Genomic DNA, 18,950 nt, shown 5'->3' on the forward strand with positions numbered 1-18,950 from the left:
CCTACACCATATTTTTATCCCCATCATCATCATCATCATCATCATCATCATCATCATCAGCCTATATTTATGTCCCCTACAGGACGAATGCTTCTCCCTGCAATCTCCAATTACCCCTGTCTTGCGCTAGCTGATTAAAACTTGCGCCGGCAAATATCCTAACTTCATCACCTCACCTACTTTTCTGACGTCCTCGACTGCGCTTCCCTTCTCTTAGTATCCATTCTGTAACTCTAATGGTCAACCGGGGACCTATCCTACGCATTACATGGCCTGCCCAGCTCCATTTTTGTCTTTTAATGTCAATTAGTATATCGGCTATTCCCGTTTGCTCTCAGATCCACCCAGCTCTCTTCCTGTCTCTTAAGGTTAGGCCTAACATTTTTTGTTCCATCACTCTTCGTGCGATTCTTAACTTGTTCTCGAGCTTCTTTGTTAACCTCCAATTAAGCTTCTGCCCCATATGTTAGCACCAGTAGAATGCAATAATTACACAATTTTCTTTTCAACGACAGTGGCAAGCTCGTAGTCAGGATTTGGCAATGCTTGCCGTATGCACTCAAATCCAATTTTATTCTTCTGTAAATTACTTTCTCATGATCAGGCTCCCCTGTGAGCAAATGACCTAGACAAACGTACTCCTTTACAGACTGACTGGCGATCCTCAATTAATTTTTCCTTGCCAGGCTATTAAACATTATCTTTGTCTTCTACATATTAATCTTCAACCCCACTCTTACACTTTCTTGGTTAAGGTCCTCAATTATTTGCTGTAATTCGCCCCAATTGTTACTGAATAGCACAATGTCATCTGCAAACCGAAGGTTGCTGATAAATTCGCCGTTGATCCTCGTTCCCAAGCCTTCCCAGTATAGGAGCTTGAATACTTCTAAGCATGCAGTGAATAGCATTGAAGAGATTGTGTCTCCTTGCCTGACCCCTTTCTTGATAGGTATCTTTCTGCTTTTCTTGTGGAGAACTAAAGGTTTCTGTGCAATCCTTGTAGATATTTACCCAGATATTCACGTATGCCTCCTGTACTCCAGGATTACGCAGTGCCTCTATAACTGCTGGTATCTCTTCTGAATCAAATGCTTTTTCATAATCTATGAAAGCCATATTGACAGGTTGATTGTACTCCGCAGATTTCTCTATTACCTGATTGATGACATGGATACGATCCATCGTAGAATATCCCATCCTAAAGCCAGCCTCTTCTCTTGGTTGGCTGAAGTTAAGGAAATTATCTTGGTGAATATATTATACACTATTAAAAGCAAGCTATTGGGCCTATAATTCTTCCATTTTTTAACGTCTTCCTTCTTATGGATGAGTATAATGTTGGCGTTCTTCCAGCTTTCTGGTACACTTGAAGTCGTGAGGCATTGCGTATAAAGGGCCGCAAGCTTTTCAAGCGTGATGTATCCTCCATCTTTGATTAAATCGACTATTATTCCATCTTCTCCAGGAGCCTTTCCCCTGGTCATGCCTTTCAAGGCCCTTCTAACTTCATCGCTAGTTATAGAAGGAGCTTCGGTATCCTGTTGATGACTACATCGAATGAAAGTAGCTTGGCTGCCCTGGACACTATACAGGTCACTATAGAATTCTTCAGCTGCTTTTACTATGTCATCAAAATTGCTGATGATATTACCCTGCTCATCTTTCAGTGCACACATTTTGCCTTGTCCTTTGCTTAGTTTTCTTCTCACTGATTTCAAGCTGCGTCAATATTTTACTGCTTCCTAAACCTTTGGCACGTTATAATTTCAAATATCCCTTACTTTCTTCTCGTTGATCAGTTTTGACAGTTCAGCGAACTCTATTTGATCTCTTGAGTTTAACACTTTCACGCTTCGTCGTTTCTTTATTAGGTGCTTTGTTACTTGGGCGACTGTACCTACTGGTTGCCATGCTGCCTTACCTCCCACTTCAATTGCTGCTTCTGTGATCAGCCTAGTTACGGTTTCATTCATTACCTCTATGTTGTCTTCATCTTCCTGTTCCTAAGCTGCATATGCAGCCTGAATTGGTCTGCTTTGACCCTTACTGCGTCTAGGTTGGCCTGTTTCTTCTTGACTAATTATATTCTTTCTCTCTTCAAATTGAGAGAAATTCTAGACCTCACTAACCTATGGTCACTGTAATTTACCCTACCTTTCCTTTCCACGAATTCCACCATCTTTGCTCTAGTGTTTCTAGAATCGGTGCCGTACTTGCCAATCGGTTCCTCACCAGCCTGCTTTTTCCCGACTTTTGCATTGAAGTCGCCCATGACTACAGTATACTAAATTTGCACCTTTTTAATTGCTCTGTAGTGAAGACAAATGCCCGGCGCTGCAGCCACATCGCCAGTCATCCGGGAAGCGCGAGCTCGAGATTGCCTGAGCCGCTCTGGTTGAGACACGCTGCCAACTACACTACACTACACTACGTCTTCACTACAGCTCATTCAACATCTTCATAAAACTGTTCTATTTCTTCATCATCGTGACTGGAGGTTGAAAGTTTGCACCAAGCGCAAACTTTCAACAGAACGTTTGCGCTTGGTGTGTGTTTTCTTCTCTCCTGTCCGTGTCTTTTTGTTGCGCAATAATACTTGAGTAATGGATTACCAAGTTTCCCGGAATGGTCCTCTCATTCCGGTTGAGCCACTCAGTGAATCCATTGGTCTGAGGGTTATATGCAGTGGTTAGTTTGTGCACGGCAGAACAGGAACGAAGGAGGTCTTCGACAACGCGGTACAAGAATGTGCGGCCGCGATCAGTGAGCAGCTGCCTCGGGGCACCGTGATGTAGTATGACGTCATACAGAAGGAAATCCGCAACATCCGCAGCGCAACTTGTCGGCAATGCTCGCGTGATGGCGTAGCGCGTCGCATAGTCAGTCGCGACAGAATTCCACTTGTTGCCGGTTTTAGACGTAGGAAAAGGGCCCAGGAGATCAATGCCGACGCGAAAGCATGCTTCGGAGGGGACATAAATGTGGTGTAGGCATCCAGTGGGTAACACGGCGCTGACAGAGAGAGCAGAGTGCAGAGAGAGCAGCGTAGCAGAGTGCAGAGAGACGGCAGAGAGAGCAGCGTAGCGGCGCACAGAGCGATACAGGCCCGCCCAGTAAAAGCGGCGTCGCACGCGGTCGTAGGTACGGCAGACACCGAGGTGGCCGGCGTTGGGTGCGTCATGTAGCTGCGCAAGAACTTCTACCCGAAAATGTCGAGGTAGAAGAAGCAAAAGTACCGGGCCTTCAGGGCGAACATTGCGGCAGTACAGAACGCCGTCGCAGAGGACGAATGCGCTGATAGCGTGTTCGGGATGCACCGAAGCTACCCGATCGATGAGGAGACGTAGAGAGTCATCACGGAATTGTTCATTGCGGATGTCATGCAAGTGTGAAATGGCTAGGACGCAAGCATCCGGGTCGGGCTCATCATGGTCTGGACTGTCGACCATGTGACGGGATAGACATTCGGCGTCCTTGTGTAAATGGCCAGATTTGTACAGAACAGTGAAAGTGTATTCTCGTAGCCGCAGCGCCCACTGACCCAGTCGTCCACTCGGGTCTTTCAGCAATGAGAGCCAGCAGAGTGCATGGTGATCAGTGATAACGGAAAAGGGGTGGCGAAATAAGGGCGGAACTTGGCCACTGCCCAAACCAACGCCAGGCACTCGCGTTCCGTGATAGAAAACTTCCGCTCTGTAGTCAAGAGAAGGCGGCTTGCGCGTGCAATCACGCGCTGTGCGTTGTTCTGCTGCTAAACGAGAACAGCTCCGATGCCATGGCCGCTGGCGTCTGTGTGAAGTTCAATAGCAGCGGATGGGTCGTAGTGAGCCAGCAAAGGTGGAGCCGTTAGCAAGCGGACGAGGGCGGCGAAGACTTCGGCTTGCGCAGGTCCCCATGAGAAGGAAGCATCTTTTTTGAGTAGGTCAGTGAGCGGGCGAGCGGTGTCAGCAAAGTTCTTGATGAAGCGACAGAAATATGAGCATAGGCCAACAAATCTTCTGACATCTGCTGTAGCTGACGGTACGGCAAAGTTGTGGACGGCGCGAATCTTGTCGGGGTCGGACTGAATTCCTGCGGTACTGACGCAGAACAGTAATCTGGCGACGTCCAAAGTGGCACTTGGGCGAGTTCAGTTGCAGGCCGGCACGTCGGAAAACAGCAAGAATGGCCGACAGACGCGTAAGGTTACTCGATAATGTGGGCGAAAAAAACTATCACCTCGTCTAAATAACATAGACAACTGGACCATTTACAGCCGCAAAGTAGAGTACATCATTCGCTCGAAGGTTGCCGGGGCATTGCAAAGGCCGAATGGCATAACCTTCAATTAATAAAGCCTATCCGGCGGTACAAAAGCGGTCTTTTAGCGGTCTGTGTCATCTACAGCGATCTTCCAGTACCCAGAGCGAAGGCCTATGGACGAGAAGTACAGGGGGGTATTCTGTAAGAGTCCACTTAGTGGACTGTCCACTTCGGCTGCCGCCATTGGCTCGAGCTTCGCGAGCGCGGAGGAGACTGGCTGCCGAACTTTTACAGAGAAGCTGTCTGTGGTTAGGGTGCAGTGTTCCAGAAGCTTTTCAAGTGGGCTCACTCGCCCATCCTTCCTATGCGCTCCACTGAAGCGGCCGCTGTCGCCTGCCAATGCGCCCGCTAGAGGCGCTGCAGCAGCTTCCTCCTGAACTCGCCAGTGCGCCCGCCCATTTCGCTGTCTCGCTTGCGGGTGGTTATTTGTTCTATGCGGCAGTGGCGGTCGGTTGGCTGCGACTTCGTTGCTTGCTGCCGGCTTCATTTCCGTGCAGTGCCCGTCTCTGCGTGTCCCCCACGTTACAATCGTGTGTCCTGGGTTGGCGAAAACGCCTAACCATCGCCGCAGCTATTGTTTCGAGCCTGAGTGCCGTACGGGGTACAGCCGCGTGAAAGGCTCACCGAAAGCATCCGTATTTAATGTTCCGCGAGACGAAGGACGAAGAAAGCAGTGGGAACGGAGCTTTCACCGTGCAGATAAAGTATTGGATGAAGCAAGAAACCAAGATGCCAAGGAGTTGCAGCAAGTAGACGGTGTGAAGTACACCATCTACGCTGACGATATCACCATATGGGCCCACCAGGGCAGTGACGGCCAAATAGAAACGGCACTACAATCCACCATTGAAACAGTCGAGACCTATCGCCAAGGCACGGGGCTTCGCTGCTCCCTTGCGATGTGCGAACTCCTCCTCTACAGGCCTACTCTCCGCGGCCGCCGTCCGAAACATTCCACCGCTAAACGCCAATACGAAGACATCGCGCTTCACCTCACGAATGGCAGCCCCATCCCCCTCGTCACCAATATCCGTGTGCTCCGCATGCTCATACATAGAGGCGAACGGAGCGAATGGCATACCCCTCACGAAAATCCAGGTTATTCTTAAATCTGAAGTTTATGTTGCACCTTTGTGCGGACGCACAACATTGACCTCATGCGCGGAACTGGTGTTTTGTGCTGATATTCAGTTTGTAATAGCTTGATATTGCGTTTTGACTGTTAAACTGTCACATTATAGCGGTGTTGTCTTTTGTACTTGTACTGGAGGGGAGTACGAACTGACTTGACAATTCATTTTCGTTCAGTTTTTAATCTTTAATTTTATATTGTTACCGACATTCCCTAGACAGAAGAGTATATTCACCTTAGGCGTGTTTAATTATTTGTTCTGTGGTAGTTTTTCATCTGTTTGTGGTTTATTTATGTCTCTTTCATTACATGTTAATAGCTGTTGTTTGCAGGGCGACGCTAACAAGTAACTATGAGATGGTAAGATTACTTTTCTGTCGTTGTAGGCTCCACTACACAGCAAGGAGTTCGGAGAATTAGCAACTGACTTAGTAACAGCAACAGGGGTGAGACCGTCCTCCTCGTGGAAGTCTAAAACTTATATGTATTTGTATTTTTGCATATTGTACACGAACCTTCAACATTTCTCTTTTTTTTTGCCTCATTCCTCGTGATGCTGTAGAAATTTGTGCTGCAAGGCAGCGCTGTACTCAGAGGTATTTTCATAATTGCTTAATGGCCGTGAAGAAGAAAACAGACCAACGCAAAATGTAATTTTGCTTTTGAAGGGAAAGCTTTGAGTTACCTTGTTTTCTATATGCAAATAAAGTAATCATGACATTTTCACTAAATGTTTTGTGTCAGCTTTCCTTCTCACAGCTGCTACTCACGTCATTTCCAGAATGTGGGTGCTGCCGTCTCATAACTGTATAATTTTTTTTCGATGCAAGAGATGTTGCATGCAGAAATGCGTATTCATTCTGAAATGTGTCACCTTTCAAGATGTGCTTTCCACTTGTGCAAAATATAATTATTAGAAATCTCACTATCATGGGATGACGACATGATACTTTTTGCAAAAAACTTTCAGCATGGCCCGCAGCAAAAAAAAAATATGTTGTGGGACGAACCTGTATACGATGCATTCACCTATACAAACGCAACATAGTGTGTATTTCATCAATTATTTTGTGTCTTGCACATTTGATTCAAAATTACCAGCTATGTGCCAGCTTATTTCAAAAGGTACAACTGTCGTCATGCATCGTGCATTCTATACTAATTCCTGGAAGCTGCCTTGTGTAAATGACCTGCGCTATAAAATAGCAAGGTGGCAAAGGTTTACACGTTGTTAACCAGTCTGTCCTTGAATATTAAAAAAAGATAATTTGAGGCGAAATGTTGATTTCTGCGGAACAACATTTATAGTCATCGCAACAGAAATTCATCAATAATCATTAGTACGAATTGCGCCAATAAACTCGAATAATCATCATTAGTACGAATATTACCAATGTTTGACTGATTAGCATGTAAATGAACAATCGTGGTTAACGGCAGAGCTGGTCCATCAGCACTCCATATCCGGTTGCTGGAAGAATTCTGCCACAGAATAGACTCAAAAACACATACTGCGAACATGCCATCAAATGCATTGCTGTTCCTGTTGAGATATTTACTGAATTTTGCAGCAAACATGCCATAAAATGCATTGCTGTTCTAGCTGATATATTTACAGAACTTTGCTGCAGGTTGTGCAGAAAGAATAACTGGAACAGCAACGCACTTCATTGCAGATTCAATTTCTCTAAATTGGTGTCAGGCACACTTATGGCAAATTGGTATGCTTTCAGTACTGGCTGGGTTCAGTATGCCATTACATGTCCCCAAAGAAATGAAAAAAGCTAATTAGTAAAATTTAATCCCGAAATGTATTCACTATCGCGCAAATGCTGTCTGCCGCCGCTATGAAGTTTTCACAGCAATAAAATGTCATTGTGTCTTAAGACCTGAATATTTTTACTTTTCGACAATGAGTCATGTCCAAGAAATTAGGGCATAAGCCCTACGGCCAACTTTAGGAACCTTTTTTTTGGAATCTTTCGTATAGGCATACAGTCTTGCAAGTTGTCACCCGCGCATCCTTCTGCGCATGCACATGAATTCTGCACATTGCTCTTTCGGCCACCCATTGAACTTCACTGCAGGGCACTAGCGTAACTCACTGAGCAGCGTTTTCAGAAAAATTGTATTTCGGAAGATCAGCCAAAGTTCAACAACTTTCCGTTAGCTACGTCGATAGGATACCTTTTTCCGATAACATAAGCTTTTATGACACTTAGTCGTAATTATCCTGCTGAGTTATAGCAGTGATATAACCTTGACCAAAGCGTTAATATAATGCAGCAGAGAAGTTATGGCTAAGTGCCTTAAATGCCCATATATTCAGAAGCGAGTATCCTCCTGACGTTGGTAACCGAAAGTTGTAGAAATTCGGCCGATCATCTGAAGTAGAATTTTTATGAAGTTCTGCTCAGTGAGTTACGCTAGTGCATTGCGGTGAAGTTTGGTGGTTGGCCGAAGAATCAATGTCCTGAATTTATGGACATCCGCAGAAAGACGCACGTGTGAAGCCTTGCAAGACTATGTTTACACGAAAACTTACATATATAAAGGCTACGTGCACCTACACTAAAGGTTACTATGTACGTGTACCTATACTAAAGGTTACTACATAGTAACCTTTAGTACAGGTACACGTAGCCTTTTATTTTATAGGTGCACAAAATTGTGAGAATATGCCCCTTTATTAAACGTTACTTAAGTAAAGGTTACAATTTTATTTCCAACTTATAGGTTACAAATTTGTGAGAGTATGCCCTTTATTAAAGGTTACTTAAATAAATGTTACAATGTAACTTTTCTTTATAGGTGCAGAAATTTGTGAGAAATACCCCTTTAGTAAACGTTACCGTGCTAAGAGTGTATTAGAGAATTTGCCTTTCTGGACTTCAGAAAAAAAAACTGACTTCTGAAGCCGCAGATTGCTGTAATGTATATATGCATATATGCAACACTATCCTAGCAAACTGCCACACATGTTTGTATGGTAGTCAAGTGTCGCTGTACTTTGGATTGCATCCACCTTCATTGCGGGAGTGCCTGAGGCCCTTCCAGTAAACAACTAGCATCTTGGTATCACTTCCCGGCGGCAAAACTGCAACGTACTATTCCAAATAACTTCACTGTTGCGTTCGGGCTCGATAAATATTCTACGCCAGAGTTTGTGGGTGCGCAACAGCTCATTCAGTTTTTCCCACGTCTGCTGTGACTATTAAAGCGTTTTTCAACCCAGCAGTGCACGCTTTGTTTATTATTGGTAGTGATTAAAAACACAGTGCCAACACAAAAGACAAAAAACACCGCATATCCACGGGGCGAATGATGATGAGTGGGCGAAGCTCCGGAGGGAATTATCGGTAAACCGTGAATCTTCCGTGTAATTCGCCCAGTCTCGCCGCACTAAATCGAACGATTGACTTCCACCAATGACACGCGCCATATGTGACGTCATTCCTACTTTATAACAGCGCCCTTCATTATAATTGCACCATCTCTGGGGACGCTAGCACAAACGCGTTAGAAACGTGCAGTACTCTAAGGGGGAGAGGCCACAGCGTCTTACGCAGCCGTTTACACATGCCGGAACGTGCACCGCGTTTGCCGACGCCATCACATGACTGCTGAGAGAGTATAACCCCCGTATTCATAAACGCTCCTCGACTTGAACTTGACTTGCCACCGCCTTCAACGCGTTTCGAACGCGCTGCCCAAGGCGGTGGCAAGTCAAGTTCAATTCGAGGAGCGTTTATGAATACGGGGGTAAGGCGGACAGGCCACAGCGTGTTACACCAGCTTCTTACATGGGCCGTAACGCGCTAGCACAAACGCGTTAGAAACGCGCAGATTTCGTTAATGTTGGGTATTTATTGTCATCGTGGTGCGTGTGTCCATGTGCGGTTCGTGGCGGAGTGGATAGTGCCGCGCGTTCGGAAGCGAGGTGTCCCTGGTTCGATTCCGCGCTATATACGGACACAACATTCGGAATTTTTTTTAAGTAGACGTGGCTACCTACTACTACGACGACGACGACTCCTACTACTACTACATACTGCAGAGGAGGGACAGACCCACACCCTAAGGAGCTCCGCCCCTAAAACGAAACTGACGTCATTTACTTTGTCCCTTGTGTTAGCTTTATTCACTACCACCAACTAGTCCAATTTGCAGACTTCAATCATTTATTAAGTTTTGTCACAATGTTCTCCCGCACGCTGAGGCATGCTTGGTGCTGAGCTGCTGCTATGCGGCGTTCTTCCGCTCGTTCGCACCTTTCCTCGGCCAGCTGTTCAGCCTTCAGCTTTCTTTCTTGCTCTCTTAACTCAGACTCAATGAAGGCTTTTTCTTTCTCCCAAGCAAGGGGATTCTCTTCTAATTTAAGGCGTCCGGACTCTATGATGAAGTTTTTTTTCTTACATAAATTCGTCATGCTTCATTTTCTTCTCTAAAAACTGAAGTCTGCTGTCTCCTGCTTTCCACCTTGGGCTCGTTTTCCTGTACAATAAAAATAGTTAATAAGTGCATTATACATTATACAACAAAGCTTTCTAATAATAATCGTTCATGTTAAAGCACATACTTGAGCGAATAGTGAGGGCCTCTAAAAAAGCTATGCTTACATATGGTGGCTTATACAAAAAAAGTGTTTACCGTAGTTCCGCTCAGGCTCGTTTCGTGCCATTTGCAGCTCATGGGTGTTGCGAGTGTCCCCTAAGATTGCCGAACCCGCCGGTGACGACGGGGAAGGGGAGGCTGCTACATCGGAGAGCTCCTCGCAGATGGTGGGCGCGGGCATGGGGTCGTGCTGTTGCTGCTCGTCCAGAACGATTGCAGTGTCGCCATTGCCAGTCATCATATGCTCAAACAGCAGCGACGGTGTCGTATTGTCAGCCTCTGCAGTCGTGCGAATAGCAAGTAAAATAACTTTTTGAAACATGCAACGTGAAACACACAAGCGAAGTCGCGTTAAGAAGAACAGGAAAACGTATCAGCCGTACAATATTATGGCGAAGCGCAATGGTTAATTTGCGGGTTGATCGGCAGCAGTCATAGGCTACAAGCACGTATTTTCGTGCGCCACCCAAGTTGGTACCGCTGTTGTTGCTGCTGCTCGCTGTCGCAGTGCAGGCTGCAGCTGCAGCGTCTTTGGAATGACATGCCGCCGACTTGAGTAGCCGTGCAGCTTCCCCCCCCCCCTCCCCGAAGAGCTCTGTTTCTCACAAGTTTTTCGGATTCATCGATATCTGTAGTGGTTTTCTCTTGCCATGTCAAGAAGGTCTTGGAGCAACTATTGTGAGGGCGAGGCTGGGGCGAGATGCTTGAGGCTTGACACGAAGGCAGTAACGTCGACGCAGGTCGACGTCTTTAATAAAGTTGGTAAGGCATATGAAACAAAAGAAGGGCTAGCGCGCGAGAGCGCGACTCAAGACAACAGGCCTACGTGGCAGCGGGGCAGACACTCACTCAGGGGCCGTATTCTGAAACGTTCCCCTAGGCGAAATTTCTTTTTTCGCTTTCAGGCGTGCGCGCTGATTCGCTGGTTGAGCAAAATTGAATGACGTCGGGCTCAACCACCCAATCAGTTCATCCAATTTTGCTAAAACAGCCAATCAGCGCATGCCTGAAAGCGAAAAAAGAAATTTCGCCTAGGGGAACGTTTCATAATACGGCCCCAGCTCTCCTCTCCAAGCTAAAGGCGGGCAAACAGGGGAGAACGCCAGACAGGTGCTGCCATCTGTCGGGCGGCTGGCGAAGTGGACGTGGGAGTCTCGGAGGCACTTCACACTATCTTGCTCTTCGTACTCCTCCTCAGTTCCTGACCTGTGGACTCGTGCAAGTACGAAAAATATACTGGCCTTTACCGTCTATTTATCAGCGCTACGCCCAAATGAAGCAGCAAGGTTATCTACCTACGGAGGTTTTTGCTGTCCTTGTCAGCGTACTGCGTGAGCAGGAGGTCTGTGCGATCGTGCACAGTGCGAGCACTAACACTTTTCGCCTGGCCGCCGACAGTCGCGCGGTGATTTCAGTCCATTTCATTGGATACTTACTTCATCCTGTCTTCGAATGGGTTGCACTCTCGAACGTCACGAAGTAGATCCAAGTCATCACTTTTTGAGAACCTTAGGCGCGGAGCACTGCTCGGAGCGTTCGCTTGGTCCGTCGCCATCTTGAAGCCTACCGTCTCTCGATAGTTTCGTAACTCGCGAGAGCTCCCCGTCGGACCACCACGCACGTAGCGCACGCAACGTAAGCGCGAACATTTCACGCGCGTCCGCAAGACGCGCGGGCGGCCTGTACGTTCTGCGCATGTGCATTTTAGTCTCGCAGGAGCTCCACGTAACCGAACTCTTCCACGTACGTGAAACTAAAACTCTCTAATATATGGACTCCCGCGCACACGGGTCTCGAACGCAACGACGCAGCGGACGCCGCTGCCCGCGCGCTTACCCTCCGGGCATCGCCCTCGCCCCCCCCCCCTCACCCCGATCCGGCTTATACCTTTAAAGAAATCACCCAACATTACCACTTCGGCCACACAATCATTCGTAAGCCCGGTAAGGTCCTCACGAAGGCGGAGGAACGTTTACTCATTCGCCTCTATACTAACACACTGCTCTGCACGGCAGTCCGAAAGCATTTCGACCCTGCGTGCACAGGGAATGTGGGCATGCCAATCCATCCCGCACCTTCCCCCTATACCCAACCCTACCCGGGAGGACTGGGAGGCAGCCCTGCTCGGCTGCTCCGACCTGGCGAGCCAGAAGGCCCTGGTCGTGCGTGCCCGAGCCGCGGCTATAGCCAATGGGCTCCTGTAATGAGGAGCCCACCTAGTGTTTATAAGGAACGTCCTTTAAGGATCGCTCCACACCCTCCCTGACAATACTTTGGCCAATAAAGTTTCTCAGTCAGTCAGTCAGCCTCGGAGAAAAACCATAATCTCTCGAAAACTTAAATGATCCATGATAAAGCTTGGCACGATCGACAGCTTCGCTGTTTGCACAGTCTTCGCAGCACTAGTGTGAAACAGCCCCCATTTTTTTCTCGTCTTAACTTAGCGCTCAACTACTGGTATTCAAGCACTACAACGCGTTCCGGGCATGTTTCCAGCTATGCACTGCCGCATCGAGGATGGTGCGTGAAACATTATTGGTGCGAAAGCGTCGCATGGCCCACTGAGCGAAAAGAAAAAAATGGCTGAGGTTTAACTCTTGTACACCTAGTTATCACGAGCGAAAGGTTTGTTTCACTTGGTTTTGTAAAGACTGTGCCCACACTGTTTCATTAATGCACACTTCCGCACTTAGTAGGCTTCTCTAATAAAGTGCGAATCTGGCCTCTCTATACTCCGGGGTTTCAGCCAAGGTATATGTAAACTGGTAGCGTAGCTTACATAGAAGCCCACATGCAAGGAAAATGGCTGGTTGTTGCTACCGTCGCCATCTACGTATCGGGGGATAACTAACAGCAAACAAAAAATGAAAAAATACAAATTGACGTCACAACCGGAAATGACAATGCTTATAGCAATGCTTATGGTCTTATGCTGTTTGGCACGAATGTTTGAATTTCTTTAGGGTCCGGCATTTCGACCGCTACGCCAACAGTTATTTTTCTTTTGAAGCTGAGGCGAGCTTGCGACTCGCCTCAGCAGAAGCGCCAACGCGTTATTAAACTATAGGAGTGGCGTATGTCTTGATGTGATCATAATTAGGCTGTTATTGACAGCAATTGCTCCAGTAGTTTCCATAGGAAGGTGAGCGAATAGGATGGAAATAAATGACAGTGCCACAGAGGTTTCAAGAGCAACTTTACATTTATTCACCTAGAATACTGCAACCAATATAATTGACCACAGAAAACTTGTTTCAATTGATGAAAAATACTATGGCCATCACATTGTCGTAATGTATAGCAACATATGCGAAACCTTTTCCCAGAATCATTCGCAATTACGGGCGTCACCATGTATTCATATCCAACAGACCAGACAACACAACATTGCCGAACATTATCATTTAGAAAACATTAGACTTACTAATTTTGCTTCCCGTCGGACACTCTGGCGATTGGTTCTGGCACGCTTTTCTTTCCAAACTTCGCGACCTATTTAGATGGACCTTGGTTTCAGCAGACAACTTTGCCTTTGCTTGAGATTTCGCAGCCTACCGTCTAGCTATATCGTCTGGATGATTGGATTCAGCCTGCCGCTTGCACTGAACTGCACGCACAGACGGCCCAGATGTTGCGCCATCCATGGCGAGACTGAGCGACCAAGCGCCCGTGAAGCAGCCGTTAAACCTTCGCCTAGTCACGTGGTACCGCAGCGGTGGGTGTCCGAGCAAGCGCCGCTGCGACGCCTCACCGCAGCGGATCACGTGGCGTGACGTCACACTTGCGCTCTGGCGGCTCAAGGTCATTGCGACGCGATGAATGACCTTGCAAGACTTGGCGTGGTAGAGCTTTCGCCCAGTTCATTACACGAAGGACCACTCAGCCACGTTCAATTGCACAATAATGCTTTCGCATTCACAACTCGTAAGAAGTCCTTAGCTGTCCTCGAATTTTTAATCGTACCATTACTGTACAGAGAAGCTTTCTCTGCGAAATATCCTAGAATTAGACTCCGGACCTGGAGCAAAATGAACGCTTCCCTCTCTCTGTCCTCGAATTGCCTCACCATGATTTACCGAACAGATCAACGCAAGACATGTAAAACACAGAAGCCAATACATATACGAGCGTTAAATCTATATCGCCATCTATATTACACCTATACGGTGGCCAGCTATGTTCTCCACGGAGATACGCAATTACGCATAAAATGCTACCTAAATGTTCTTACTGTAACAAACACACGCACCCAAACTCAGAATTATCCTTCCTCTGCAGCGCTTGTACGGCAGCGCAATTTATTTTTTGCTGAAAAAAGTAAGGTTATTCTGGAGACAGCGTAATAAACAGTGGGTCGATATTGATGAAAGTGTAATTAGCTGCTGCTTCGGTTTCCTAGTGGGATGAGAATGCGTGCGTCTTACTATCTTGCTGGTTGATCAAGTAATAGTGGTTCAAAGCGTGGTGCATCACACGAACAGTCCAATGGGGGCAAGGGGGGAGGGGGCAGCATTTTTTACTCAAAGTCACAACATTTCTGCGAAAGAAAAGGAATGGGATCATTTCCTTGTGCGTTCTTGTATATCAAAATATAATTAAATAGATCGTGTGTTTCTTTGTATAATTCAACTGAAACATGTTAATCAAAGTTTCAAGGTTCAGGTTACGTTATTCTCAACAAGTGTAAGGAATCTAGTGATTTTTTTATCCGCATCCGCTACCTGCACAATATTACATTTTCTCGTGAACTAAATATGCACTTTTGTTTAGTTCACAAAAGCTGTAAATTTTCCCCAAAACTGATGGCCGTGATATTTGAACTGAAGTTGTCGCATATAATATAATGAAACAAAATTATTGTAGCCACTGATATATTTATGACCATACAGAAATTCATTCGATTGCAGACATTGTGCAAACAAATCTGGCCAAAAGAATAACTTTAATTCTGAGTGCAAAAATAAATTTTACTCTTGCGGTCCCTCCAATGCAAGTTTCTTATAATATGATTATGTAATTGTTGCTCTCTGACAGCTTGAATACATACGCACGATACTTTAGCGCGCTTCCTTTTTTGCGTATTTCTTCCTATGATTAGTTTAGAACCGTCTGTTATTTACAACGTTGGTGACGTGATTCTTTCGGCACCAGAGACGTGTATTCGGAAGATGAAAGAGAGAAAGTTCAGCCCGCGCTTGATGAGATGTGTAACCTTTATCAAAAGCGAACAAAGTAGTGACATAAGTCAAGACTGATGCTGAAGAACACATTACTCGTGAACACATTACTTTCAGGTAACCTCTGATTTAATGCGTAGCCATGCGCTATTCAAATATACGTGCAAACGTACACAGTAAACTGCAGTAATGTCCTATGGCAAGCGATACAATATTTTACACAGCGAAGGAGCGTAGGAAGTAATCTTGTTGAAGCAAGTATTTTTAACGCGAAAGCCTTATTATATATATGTCCCATTATACGAAAATCCGGCGTCGTCGACGGCGGTGTGACCGAGCGAAGGTACCAAAATTGGCCGATGGTACAAACAGTAAGAACACATCAACAGTGCTCGGATTGACGTCAAATTTCTCAGGGAGGTTCCTGTACGCAAAATAAATTAATGGCTTTGAAGAGAAAATTTGGTATATTTCGGTCTGGATTGGAAGAGAACCCGGGTGTCCGGGGTGCGAGACATGAACGCTTCCCGGACGCCACGGCGACTCCATGGTTCTGTGTGACCAAAGGTGTGCTTAGTGCGGGCGTGATTGCACACGTCTCGTCGCTGCCATCTGGCTGACTAAAGGTTTCACCAAAGAGGCTATAATAGTTTCGCATTGCTACACGTAAGCAGTCGTCAGTGCCTCTGCCGAATTTTTTTAACCTTTTCCGCCTGTGAACCTATTAAAACTACAATGTAGCTAATATTAGGCGCACAAGAAAGTGTGGCTAGGCTTTATTGTGCCGAGACAACCTTTCCGTCGGGTTTCCAAGCATTCTGCTTAGCCACATATCTTGTTTGGACAGCAAATTAGCCTGCATCGTTTTTGGCTTGGGTGCCCATTTCGCGCAGTTGCCTTATTTGCCGGCCTCGTCAGAATTGGAATGATATTTGAGATTGGGATTATCCGCTTACCTGTATTACCTCCACCTCACTGTCAGATGTGGAGAGGCAAAGTAGGTGAGTTACCCCCTCCCCCTCCCCCGCTTTCGAAAGCGGTTATTGTCGCCTGCACACCGCAAATACGAACAAAACAACACCTACGCCAAGTTGTCTTTACCGCATACACATAAGTATACTTTTTTTTTTCAGACTGTATTTCCTTCTCCGGCCGTGAGGATTGTCTTTCGGACCTCGCTGCCAGGCGTTGTAAGCAGATAAGGATCGGTCGGCCGCACTAGGCAAGGGTTAAACTTGTTAGCAGTGCGAGCCGCCCGTGGGACGTGCCTACTAGGTCTGAATTGGAGAGGGAGCTGTCGACCGGCTTTGAAAAACAAGTTTCACCTTCTGCCGCTTGCATCATTCCATATTTGTTGGGGGCCATCGAACCTAAGAATCTTTTAAAACAGAATATCATCTTTGTTTATTTATAGTTTATTGGTCTGAATAATTACTTTTACCATTTCAGCGATTTTGTCGCTGGGGAAACGACATTGTTTTATGTTTTGCGACAAAGCTTTAGATTTAGCGACCCGATACTTTTTTGGCGACTTAAATGAACAACTGGCGACATTTTAGCGACATCGTAGTTTGGAAAGTTGCTTCAAAAATAGCCTTTTAGAACGCAGTTACTTATTCAAATTTATTTGTAAGCCGACCAAACTCGCTGTATGACCCCTAGGCCTCATAACCATGATGAAGCAACGTTTGCTTTCACATTGGGAGTCTTCACACTCTGTGATTCACAGCACAGTGGTCGATCGCAGACTTGATAAATTGCTCCCAAAATTGATGGTTATTTTGCTTGATTGTTTGCTTGTTTTTCGTTACAAAACTGATTTGAACGTGTTGAAACGCTCCAGGTTTGTGGCATCGCTGAGTGTATGCTTGCTGAATGTTCGTAAGCGTACCAATAAATTAATTCGAACCAATGGGAATAAAAATTATATTGAGATTTAAAGCACAGCAGGTGAATAAGACAGATCAACGTTGTAGAAAGGCAAAGGTATGAGAGTTCGGTGACGCAAATCTGATGAAATCGCATCGAAAATTGGCTTCCAAACCAATTAATGCTTCACGGTGGCTTTCATACAGATCAAAAGCGGAAGGGTAGCATTTGACCTGCATAATGCTCGCGTCATTGTCATCGCCCTGTTAAAATGCGGCGAAGCATTTAGTTCTACCACGAACGTCGATAACCAGGAAATTGAGGATTAATGCAGACTAAGTGCTTTTCGTGTTAGAAAAACTTGGTTATTTGTGTTATTTTGAATGGTGCTGTATTTGCACTTTTGCAATGTGAAAGTAAGCGCATAATTTAAAGTGTCGTCATCCGTCAGTAAATATGTTAGTAAGATACCGACAAGCGTTTAGAAAAGGTTATTCTACATCTAAAACTGACGCAATCTTTTTTAATTTCCGTAAATCGTTTGACAGAGTTTCCCACAAAGAGTTACTTCATCAAATAAATAACGTCCTAAAAATACACAATTGATTGTCAGCCTAGTTAAGACACCGGCAGATATATGTTGTTTGCAAAAACAACTCGTCAGACCGATCTTCAGTAAACTATAATATCCCACAGGAATCCGTTCTTGGGCCGTTTTCATTTCTTTTATTCAATAATGACATAGTAATAGATATTTCAGTGAAAATTTACCTGAACTCTGATGATTGCCTCATTTATGCGGAGATCAAAAATGCTTCTCACTAACACAAGGTGAATCAATACTTCCAGAAGATTATCGAATGGTGTTATTTCTGGCAAATGAAAATCAATTTCATAAACACTGTTTATATAATTATAATTCTGGAACAAAAGCCGGTAAAATTTAGCTATTGCGCAAATAATCTGCGTCTTGGGTCTGAAACAACTCTCTTTAAATATTTACGACAGTAGATCAATAACAGCCTTCATTGGTCGAAGCACACAGACCACCTTACAGCTAGCCCAAACCGCAAACTGCCGTTTAAACTAAATAGCTTTACAATTATCAACTCCTGCTGTTTGGTTGCTCGCCTATAAAAGTGTTGTCTTACAGCTGGTACACTATGTTTCTATAATTTGCGACCCTTTTGCCATAACTCATATTGACAAAATAAAGAAAATACAAAAATACATTAACAGTTTTGGGCGCTAGTGAGTAATAGCTCTTTTGGCCAAGGCTAAGCTACGTATATTGTCCCAGAGAATTGCTGTTTCCGTCTTAATTTTCTTACCCGCTAATCATTGATCACTACAGCACTGATACACCACAAGTAATCTCTGTATCATCCGGATATGCACCAGCCAAATGCATATCCTAAAGCAACTCCATTTTGTACGTGCGTGATTGCTTCAAGTACTCCATGTTTTGGAGAGTGGTTAACGAGTGGAACAGTCTAACTAATAACGAAGTTCTTCAATCAAAAGTCTTCACTTTTTTTACGAAACGTGTCATGAAATCATGTTCTTTTCTCTTTTATATGTTGTGATTTGTGTCTGTATTTTATACCTGCCAACTCTTAAAATATTAGCGTAAAATATCCGACTTCTAGAGATTATTAACAATTGTCGTACTTACGGCAATATTTTTCCGATTTTTCACTTGCGTCTTCTTTGGAGTAGAACTTACCCCAACAGAATGCAAATATATTGTCGTCCACAGATTTTTTGAGAGCCTTACTTTCTGAACCCGCTAGATTTTTTTTTGCCTACTGGCTGCTGCACCACCACTAACATGGCAGGCGAAATTTTGGCGG

This window comes from Dermacentor silvarum, chromosome 5 (genome assembly GCF_013339745.2).
Source record: "Dermacentor silvarum isolate Dsil-2018 chromosome 5, BIME_Dsil_1.4, whole genome shotgun sequence".
Taxonomy (NCBI): Eukaryota; Metazoa; Arthropoda; class Arachnida; order Ixodida; family Ixodidae; genus Dermacentor; species Dermacentor silvarum.